At 38.1% G+C, this 11231-nt stretch overlaps 1 protein-coding gene across 4 annotated transcripts in view; it reads left to right on the top strand.

Annotated features, from left to right (window-relative positions):
• Window positions 1-4593: 4593 nt before the first annotated feature.
• Window positions 4594-11231, top strand: part of shroom1 (shroom family member 1) — a 33810-nt gene continuing 27172 nt past the window's right edge. For all 4 annotated transcript variants that reach the window (XM_063485708.1, XM_063485709.1, XM_063485710.1 and 1 more), the window contains exon 1: window positions 4594-4775. The gene's annotated coding sequence lies outside the window, so the exon portion shown is untranslated. The remainder of the gene's footprint in view (window positions 4776-11231) is intronic.

The following is an 11231-nucleotide window of genomic DNA, read 5'->3' as shown; positions in this document are numbered from 1 at the left end:
GGATTTTACAGTAATTCACTTACATGAACTGTCCATTTTGGTTGTTTCAAGCCCACTTTCTATCAAAATATGCTGGAAATACTAAAGCCTGGACCAGATGGCATTCATTTTGTTTTGGCTGGACAAGAATGTGCCAGAAAGATCTATAATGCCTTTTTTAATTTATTTTTTCCCCCTGCATGTCAAGACTAAACAAAATGCTGTTTGGCCCAGGTTTGACCCTTTCTTTTTTTCTTGTTCTGTTCTTGTCATTTTCTTTCTTTTACTGGCTCCCTGGCCTTTGTTGTAGGAAGGGATACTGTTATTTTCTCTTACACTTGAAAAAAAAAAAAAGCAAGTCATAGGAGGTATTATTTTAATCTATGCAGGATTTTTACAAAAAAAGAAAAAACTGTTTCTGTGGAAAAAATAATTATATTTTTATGTTTGGGATTCCTCTGTCCCCCACTTTCTTTTTCCCACCTCAGTGAGAAACCTGTTGAACTCAAATCCAATGCCTTTAGCTATTGCAATTTTGTGTACTGGTTTAGTATGCGAGCTTGGCTGTGTGTGTGTGTGTGTGTGTGTGCGTTCATGTGTGGGTGCATGGATGTGTGTGTGTGTACAGATCTGATTTTATAACCAAACACAGATGGCTTTAGCCATTTTCTACTTAAAGCTGGAGGCCACTTTTCTCATAGGAATTCCTCTGTGGGTTTTGCCAGCCCAGTCAATGTCTTCATACACTGGTACACTTTGTAAGTAGAGGTCAGCGCCTTGTGTTCCCTACACTATCTTGTACTCAAATGTAAAAAAGAAATGAATTAAAAAAATATCCTAAAACGAAAAAAAATAAAAATTTAGCATTAGAGAAAATTTTTAACGATTTGCTACTCATACTTATTTATTTTTCTGCCCCTTTTGCTTAATGTTTCTTTCCTATTTTGCCTTTTTAATGAGCACCATTTTATGAAATAGGAAGGTGTAAATGTAACGGGGTTGTTCAGGATGAGATTTCATTGTAATTAGTAATTAATATTAATTCTAACTTGAAAGAATCCAGGGTAAGATGAGTTTTTTTTTTGTTTTGTTTTTTTTCATTCAGTAGGAAAATGTTAACACTTGCATGTTTCTATTTAAATACAAATGTATAAATTGTAAATATAACATTTCTTTAAGGGTGAATTTCTACTACAGGTTGACATTTTTATTAAATTTAAAAATGCTGTAAATATACTTGTGAGATACTTTATGCACATTTTTTTTTTTTCCCCCCCTTTGGGATTTTTTTTTTTCCTTCTTCCAAGTGGTTACAGATTACACTCCTAGTCTGTTAACTCTGTATATCAAATGCTTTCTCAGTCCTTTTTCTAACTGTGCTGGTATTCTTTGTCTTCTGCTTCACTGTCTCAGTATCACGGTCGCCGCATAATCATTAACGTCTCTCGATCCAAGTGCGAATATTTTGTCTTCTCTGTATTTGATATGGAGCTGTGTACTTTTTCATGAAGTGTATATTGTTGATCTCATGGGATGGATGGATGGCATGTACAGTCTGTTCTGTAAAACCATGTCTGTTTCTTCCTCAGAGAGAGGTATATTTACTATGTGTCCCTTTTGAACAATTGGTCCAACATGTCTTTTGAAACAGAGGTATTTCTCTACACATCAAAACCAGTTGTAGCAGTTTATACAGTAAGTTGTATAACACCTTTTTTTCTAGAAGTTGTCTCAGAGCCGAGACCAGCAGCATACACTATGTACAATAATCTAAATTGGATTAGTTTTAAGAGAACTGATGATAGAGATACTATATATGATGGATGCAATATGATTAAAGGTACTCATTGAAGTTTGATTTTCAAACTTAGGTAATGTAATTTAAAAGCATTCTTGTGAAGTGAGTATTAATTGTGACTAATAAAAGTCTGTCCTGAATATTCTTTGTATTTTGCCGTATTGAGAATAAAATATATATGGATATGTTTAATAGAGTGCTGTTTCTTTTTTTTTCCATCAGCTTTAGATTTTCTACTTGATGTAGTTTAAAGCAACTGACGTGTTTTGTGTCTTAACAATTTATAAATTCCTCTTTCATTTTTTGCCTTCAGAACTCTTAATTCATCTGGCATCAACAACCATGCTCTGTTCAAAGTCCCTAAATAAATCACCTTGCTTTCCTTTTCTGATGCTCCATTTGAACCTTGGCAGGTCCTCCTGGACCACACGCTGTTGCCAGGTCAACAAGCAGTTGAACAGGTGTACATCAGTTAAACACAAAACAGAACTGCCTTCTCTAATCAAGCACATAAAGGTGGTGATCGGAGCTGTTAATTTAGTCGAAGTCAAATATCTGAGTCATTGTCAATTTAACAGCATTTTTGCTGATGTCCATGATACCCATGGCCTTGCTATCCCACACTGAAGTAATATTTATAAGCTGAGGGGCCCTGCGGACGCATTTCTCTGCGATGACACGCTGACTGAATGTGGAAAAACTGAGACCATTGTTGAAATTGTTCCTATTTTTTCCAGACATCTCAGTCTGTTTGTTAAAAGTCTGGATGATTCACTAAATGCGAATGTTTTCAGAATATCCGTGTACTTCTTTACACAGGAAAGGAACATTTTGGAAATGTAATTATGCAGTGGTTTTTAGTGGCTTGAGCTAAATGAGATCAAATGATACTGTATGTGGCCTGCAAACTAAAATGGGACTAACACCCATCTAGACTGAAGTGTTTCCCCCCTTAAAACAGTTTGCATATTTAAAAATGAGGTAATCTTCCTTGTGCAATCTCAAGAAAAAGTACAAAATTTGTCTGTGGTAGTAAAGCATAATGAACTCTTGCAATTATTGTTTGTTGTTGTTTCCAAACTCAATATCAGAATGGCAAATCTTGCTAGAATGAAAAAGATAAAGCACCCTAAATAAATACAAATACACACAAGTTAGGTCCTGGAATCACAATATACATTACAAAGTAAAAGTACTCATCTCTCTTGATAGGAGGAAACCTTTCTGCAAACACTTGCAGTTTGAAGTAACTCCTGTGTAATTTACAAATGCAGACAGATTGGCAACATGTTGCCATCAGTTTTTGTCAATTAGCACAACTCAAGGAGATTCGACTCAGTGCTGGTATGCTTGACAATTTCACTCTGCAGCAAAAAAAACATACCCGACGTGAGATAACTTGAGCTTATTGGATAAAACAGATATAGTTTAACTTTGAGGACATAACTTGCAGTTGAAACAAAGTTATAAATAGCAGTATATGTTGTTGCAACACTCAGGATATTGGAAAATGTAAAAAGAAAATCACAGTGATATCATATTGTGAGTGAAGTATTCTGGTCATATTTTGTGGGGTGACTGGGGACTCCCACATCTAGTGAAAATACTTTGCATTAAGCAGTGATAATGAATCGTCGTAGTGTGTAATCAGAGTGTGGTGAACCACATATGAAGCTGTATTTGAATTATCCAGCTCTAGTCTCTTTTTACACAGTGTGACATTATTTTATCAACCCTATGTAGTGATGTGTACACCACAGATGGTTGCTGACCCAGGACAAAGCCTAGGCTTCATTCCACAGTGATTGAATTGCCACCAAGTGGCCATTAGTTGCTATTGTCATTGCTGTTATCCTGTCCTTTTTTCTTTTTCTTTTTTTTTTTTTGCCATATTATCAGTGGATTGCCACTTCAGTTGATTGTTAGTCAGACCATGTGACATGCACAGAGGTGATGGATAACTAAAAAGAGACATTTAATCTTGAATCAGGGAGTTTAAAGGAACAGACAGAACAATGTAGAGTTTAAGGAAAAAATATTGACTGTAGAGTTAGCTTGAAGATAGTTTATAGAATTAAATTATACTGAATGTGGTCCATGAACTAAATATACCTTTACATGTCTATGAATATGCCTTTATGGAGCTTACAGTAACTAATGCAATCTGATATCATACAGTGTTTGTGACTCAGTAACAAACGACATCAGAGTAACCTGACTTTCCCTGAATATCTTCACAGTGAGCTCATGACATCCCAAACCACCCAAATTGTTTGGCCTCAGTAATTCATGTCTTTCAGTAAGATTAAAAAAAAGGTGCCTAGTTAATCTTTCTGTGCATGAAACAAAAGTAGTTTATATAGCTTTGCATGGCAGAGCCTCTTAGAAATGATTAGCTCCTTTCAGTCCACATTGCTCTGGCCTGAGAACATTAACTCTTTGTAAAGGCTACTTGCCACATTTTATTTTTATTATTTAGGCACATTTTAAACATTTGTCGCTTCTTACAGATAATTTTATTTTCAAAATTTTCTCTTTTTATATTTGAAGTTTAGCTTCAGCTTGCTTCCAGCTTGCGCCTCTTTCTCTTTCTTTCTTTCGTTCTTTCTTTCTCTCTCTCTCTCTCTTTTTATAAATGAAAACAATACAGGGAAATTAACTTTTCCACTGTTCCGCCATTAATGTGTTCTGACCAATAGGATGTCGTGCATTTCCACCTCGCCCGCCTCCCGCCACGTCTAATTGGCCACCTTGGTCCTCCGTTACCTTTCATCCGCTTCTCTCTCCAGGGAATAAGGTAAGCTGAGTGCGGACGGAGGAAAAGGAAAGCTCATTACCAGAGGTTGCGAGACACGCCAGCTAACCATATATAAGTGAGCCGTCCTTGTTAGTTAGTTAGTGTAACTATCACTGATAAACGAAGAGGAAACCCACTGAAGACAACAAACCAGGAGTAAAGCTACAGTTTGAGGACCGCGAAGGAAGCGGGAATCGGCAGGTACGTTGAGGGTAGTTTAGGGTGGCAGCAGGTGCATCCAGTATCGCCGTGGCTGCTCAGTTTCGGTTGTCAGCTGTTAACCTGTTGGTTTATTAGTGAAAATGTTCGCAGAATACCTGTATGACAGTGACACCTTACAGTCAGACCTCTTGTTGCTGTTGTATAAGTTGTTTTTCGTGTCTGTGGGAAGTTAAAGTGTCCACGAATAAGCTACAGCTGGTCTCAGTTCAGTTTTATTACTGGGAGGTGAGGTCAATAGTAGGATCTGGTGGTATTTAGCAAAGCCCATCTAGGCTGCTTATATCGCTACTTATTTATTTTGTAATACTTAATAAATGTATTATATATGTATGTGTGTGTGTAAATTAGATGTAATCCTTAATCTATACCCTTAACCTTTAAAATGCCATAGTTTTCCTTAGTTTGTAATATGATGAGGTTTTATCTGCGTTAATGTTAGCAGCTTCTTATTAATAGACATTATTATTACTGTTCATGAATGTTAGGTAACAGTGGGAGATAATAAGCAATATCTGAGTTGACAGCTGACTGATAAGCTTGTAATAGATACTGAGGACTGGAAAGAAACAACCCTAAACCCTAACTACTGTTATCACCATATTTAATTGCTGTGTTGTACCTTACTTACTCATGCTTTGGTTGTTGGTTGAAACAAATCAAAACAACTAAAAAAAACATAGTACTGTCCTGCTCTAACCTCACCTCATTGCCTTAAATTGATACCTAGCGCTCAATTATGCACAAGGAGGGAGGGAGGGGTGGGGGGGCTTTTTAGCTAATGAGTGGAGTATGTTTTATTTAAAGGGAAACTAGACACTGGTGTTTTGTGTTGGAGCTGAAACTGAGGCACTTAGGCTGTGAGGTTGGTCAGATGGTGGGAGCACACTGGCCTCTCTGTGTGCTGCTGTTGCCACTGCTGGAGGATGCCATGCTCGGGGCTGCTGACCTGGCTCAACCCCAGCTACATCCACAGAGCCTGACATGACAGCAGCACGCACTCAGATATTTGGGTATAATTATGTAGGCGTAATGCATGCAGAGAGATGAGGGACTTAGCCCAGAGGTGCTTGCATAAACACCTGTTGATCCCAGTCGGCAGCCACGGCATGCTAGCATGTGGCAATACAAATATTTGGTAATGGTTGCATACAGGTGGCGGCTTGGACTGTAGCCTGAGTAAGTGTTGTTTGCAGGAAGTATAAAGAAGAAAGAAAGCCGGAAACCAAAGATGGAAGCAAATAGCAGAAGGGCAGCGTTATAAATGAGAGTAGGGTCACAAAGCCATGGGGTGTAAATGTAAACTTAGACTGGGTGTTGAAACCTGATCTCAGTCTTCCCCCCTCTCTCGCTCTCTCCCCCTCTCTCTCTCTCTTTCTCTCTATCCTTTTTTTTTTAGGGAAAAAAAGACAAGAAAAAAAACAAATCTGTTGTAAAGTATGTAATGTTGTAGGAATTCAACCCTGCATGCGGTATGTTTTTGTTCGACCTGTAGGGCATAGTCGTTTTTATGTTTCTTTTTTTTCCTCGAGCGGTGGAAAATTACTCACACTGCAGCTGAACATATGTAGTTTTGGATGTTTAAATTCTTTTTGTGACCTTTTATACAACCAACCACTGCGAGGTTGAAGCGACTGGCTTGGCTGTGGGCGTGAGGTTATAGTTCACATAGGTTTCAGATTATTTCTGTAGAAACGGAGGTTTTTGTGGTTGATCCAGATGAAATGGGATTACACAGAAAATCTCATTAAATTTCAGAGACAAAGCAGCTGAAAGTAACAGAAATCTTTAACACATTACTTAACAGCGCAGTAATTAAACCATTATCAGCCTCACTTTGAACTTTGCACGAGGCATCATAGTGAAATAATGGCGTAAGATGTAGCAGGAAGGTCTCTAAGTTGTAAATCAATGAGAAGCCTGTTAGTTTCTGTTAGCCTTAAGTGGATTGTTTACATGATGGAAGTGCAGGCTTGATGTAATATACCTTTTGCTTTGAACCTGAATGATGTGAGACTGATGTGTGAATGGCATTGTTGGTTCCGGGAAGATAAATGTATACCGCTGTGAAAGAAAAAAGTGATATCATGAATGAGTCATAGAATTAGGTGTTAAGTTCACTGGCATCTTTTGATGAACGAAAGGATTGACGCAGGCATGCTGTAATCAGCTGTAAGAAAGAAGTTTAAGAGCATAGTAAGTGGTGATTTTTTTCTAGGGATTTTTGGTCAGTAGGAACTTAAATATCACCATATTTTTTGCGAGAAATAAAGTACTCTGAGATTTTATTGGAAGTATGTCACAGGTAATACTGCAGATAAAATGTGTGTTTGATTTGTCAAAACAGATATGTGCCATATCGAACGAATTCACATTTTCTCTCAGGGAGAATTTGATCCTTTACAACTGTGTTTCGTGACATGTTTTGGTAAGCTGAGGTGGCCCGGTGGTTTCTTTTGTTTCCATTTCAACATCCATGTCTTTGTGTTCATAATAACGCAAACCGGTACCGATTATTTGACAATTCCAGGGTGGCTGCTTTCACCCCGTATAGACTGATTTGTTTATCACAGAAGGAAAGATTTGGGAAAAGTGTAATCTGTGCAGTATCTCAAATTGTAGCGGTCCACGTCTGGCACGTAGTGACCAAGTATAAAAGCAGTGCGTCATTCATTTTAAAAATAAAATGAATCAGAATGTGTTTGTTTGAGGTAAAAGCGAAAACATGTTTGCTGACCAAAGTCCTCAGACACAATGTTATCAAGATTTTAGGGGTAATAAGACTTTATTACCTTACAAACTGGACCACTAAAGTCTGACTTTATTACCCAGACTTTATATCTGACCTTATATCATCCAGAAAGAGGTTAGTCTTTCTTAAAGCGTGGGCACATTGTCGTGTTGATACTGTAACATATTAATTAAACCCTAGTTAGAGCTGATGTTAGGTGTTATAATGTTTAGTGGTCCAGTTCGTAAGGCTGTTGAAAGTCGTGCCCTTGGGAAGGTCGGTGTGATAATTGAAGAGGATTTTAGCGTGCCTCAGTGTTTTGTATACGTATTCAGATATGCTCACTTGCACTGCAGTGACTTTCATGAGGTCCTGATGAGGAAATCATGGCAGATCAGTTGATTTTTCTTTTATAGTTACCTAAAGTAAGAGCACACAAGAGGAAGAGAAAAACCTGCTTGTAGGGTGTATTCAAGCCCAAATTGCCCTACATGATTAATAAGTAATAAACTAAACAAGGGAAGTCTGAAGGTGTTGTTATTAAGTTGCACCAGACGAGCTGCAAATGGAACATTTAGATACCAAGGTTAGATGCATAACTGGTGTTGACTTTTTTTTTTAAAGCATGCTATTATATGATAGACACTTAGGTGAAAATGTCCTTTTGCCTTTAGATGGTTTCTGTGATGTTGGGCAATATGAGGAAACTTAAGGACTCTTCATCATCATATACGTCATAGTTTCGGATACCCTTTCTCCATGTTTTGTATTGAATAATTTCTTTTGTATAAAGGGTATAACAATGGTAAAAATGATGGCTGATCACATGTAAGTCTTTATTTTAAATCACCACTGTCTATATGCATGCATACATAAAGATGAAGATCCTCTGAGCGCCCTTCACTTTGAACGTCATCTTCTCTCTCCTCATGCATGTCTGGCGTTCCAGACATTTGAGGGGGTCCTTCATGCTCCGTGTTTGAGAAACAGGCAAGGCTGTCCCCATCAGACTTAAACAGATGGAACCTTTTCAGCTCTTTTTGCTCGCTTTTTTCCCCCTCCTCGTTTCCTGTCTGTTACTTCAGGGCTCTATTCTGCAGGCAATGACAGGGGCTTATTTACAATGGCTTTGACAACTCACTTGTCTGTAGTTGTGAGCTATGGTCAGATCCTCCTTCTTTTGTCAGAGGAGCAGAAAACCCCTTAAAGTCCTACATAATGGACGGACATGAAGAAGAAAAATGGCTGCCAGGGGTTATTACTGGCTAGGGCGAGACCCCCCTTTGGGGAAGCTGAAAAGTGTGTTCGGTTATGTGTGTGTCTTCCTACTCTGGCGCTCTTACAGGACCACTCCTGCTCTATTGTTTGGACTTATAAGCCCCTCATTGTTATGTGGTAGTGTCATATGTCATGAGTGCATTGTGCATGTGTGTGGTAAAACATGTGAGTAACCTACTTGTATGCTTTTAAAAATACATCCTGAATCTTTTTTTTCTGCTTTTTTTAGGAGCTGTGTAGATAGAATTGCAGCAGCACATTAGATAAAGGTCTTTTACACTCACAAAGTATTTAAAGGTGCCCTGTGGGGTTGTCTTTTATAAAAACAAAATCAAGGGGCATTTTTTGTTGTTTCAAAGTTGTGTTGCAGATTTCTTCCTCTCTGTCTCTGGATCATTGCTGCATGAACCTGTTGATAGATTGGACATAGTTGCATGCATGTGCGTCATTGTTAGTATACATGAGACAAATAAACACTAAAAAAGTGCTGACATGATGACACACAAGGGCAGAAACTTCACTGGGTACTTTTAATTATAAGACATCGTGTTATTGCCTTTTCAAAAGTATATCCCAGCGGAACCTGGACTGTAAAAATATATCTTTTCTATACCATATCGTTTTCTTATATTTTCTTATCTTATTGATTTCTTGTTGCTTATCAAACAACAAATTCAGGGCCCTAAACATTCCACTCTTTTTGAAATAACTTAAGTGTGATTAAATATGCAATTTTTGTTTCTTTCTGCATGATATAAAAGCAGATTATTCTGTAAATATTTGAACTGACCAATTTAAATTCTGCATAAATAGAGAAAATAATGCATTGCGTTATTTGTCAAGAACAACGCATGCAGCAAATCCATCAGGACAAATCCAAATCCAGCACAGCGCTGGACTTAAATGCTGCACACTGATCACGGATTATTACTTTAAAGTTGTAAAATCTCTAATGAATGACACTGGGGATTACGCTATTGCTTTTTTCACTGTGGTTTTCACAGCGGAGTATTCAGTAAAAGGCAGGAAGGCGCACAGTCTGTGGGGTGTGTGCTTGGGTCTGTGCCGTTCCTGCAGGTCTGCTTTAGGGTCCTCTCAGGTTTCATAGCCCCTGATGAAAAGGTGTGGGTGAGGGGTTGTCAGTGAGACCTGAGCTGGCCAGGGACGCATTAATGTGGCTGTGATATTGACTAATAAAAGAGGCCTTTACAGCTGTCCGACATGGCTGGAACTAAGCGCTTGATGTCTTTTTTGTGTGTGTGGTTGTCCAGTCAGTGCTGACATAGCTTCAGCACGTTGCACACATCAAAATGATAAATTAGTGTGGGCTAAAGTGATTGTACAGTAGATTGTTTAGTTGACATTCTGCAATAGAATTATGATTTCAGTCATTTGTCATGCAAAAATAAGCCTCTCTGATGACAAAATTTATTGCTGTTCTCTGTTTCATGCCAGTGTGAAATGAATATCTTTTTTTATGTTTAAAATGCTCACGATTAAAGGAAAAATGAATATAATCATGAGCTGCCCTTCTGAGGTAATTTAAGACAGATTTCTTTTTGATTTTTCTCTGCCAGAAATGGTCCTGTTTAATGTTACATGCAATCTGTCTTATTCCTTTGGACCTTTCAGACTATTAATCTGCCATCTGACTAGAACAGGCCAAGCCACAAGACAAATATTAAAAAAACGCAACCAAGACGTATAGTCAGTATGTAATAGTATATATAACAGCACTGTGAAAAAATACTGTTTTAAGTATTTTTCCATCTTGAATAGATTTTTTTTTTTTAGAGAAGACATTGATGTTCACCCCTGTAGTCACTTCAGTGTTTCTACATCACTCTATTTTTCTGTACCAGGTTACAAAGTCCAAATTGAGTCGCACTGTTTTCTAGTGAAGTTTAATCTCTGTGTGATTTGTTTTAAAGTCTTAACCCCTCCACACCGTCCTCCTCCTTCTCTTTACCCCCTTTTTCATCCCCCGCTTTGAGGTAGGAAACCTGCACTGCCACTAGCAACATGAGCCCATTGTGATCAGTACCCCTAAAATTAACCACGGTGGTAAACTTGGTGCTGAGAAAGACTATAGAGATTAGGAATCACTTGACTCCTGAGCATGATAATCAGCACTATTAGGTTACTGTATGTGTTTCAAAAGCAGGATAATTAGAAGCTAATACCAAGTATTTCACCTCGGCAGAGGCGTTGATATAATGGGAGGCGTATGCAGAGGTGTGGGTGGCACTCTGTAATTATCAGGACATTAGACACACATTTGTTCTTTGATACACCTTTGTCATGTGCTCTGTCAGTGAAACTACTCAGGCAAAGGTGGGACGAATGCAGAAAACTCAGTTCATGTCGCAACAAAGAACTACTGTACTCCAGATAAAATAATAACTCTGCTTTTAGTTGTTTCTTTTTCA

This window comes from Pelmatolapia mariae, linkage group LG10_11 (assembly GCF_036321145.2).
Source record: "Pelmatolapia mariae isolate MD_Pm_ZW linkage group LG10_11, Pm_UMD_F_2, whole genome shotgun sequence".
NCBI classification, from domain to species: Eukaryota; Metazoa; Chordata; class Actinopteri; order Cichliformes; family Cichlidae; genus Pelmatolapia; species Pelmatolapia mariae.
The sequence above is the reverse complement of the archived record's forward strand: the minus strand, read 5'-3'. Positions and strand labels throughout refer to the sequence as shown.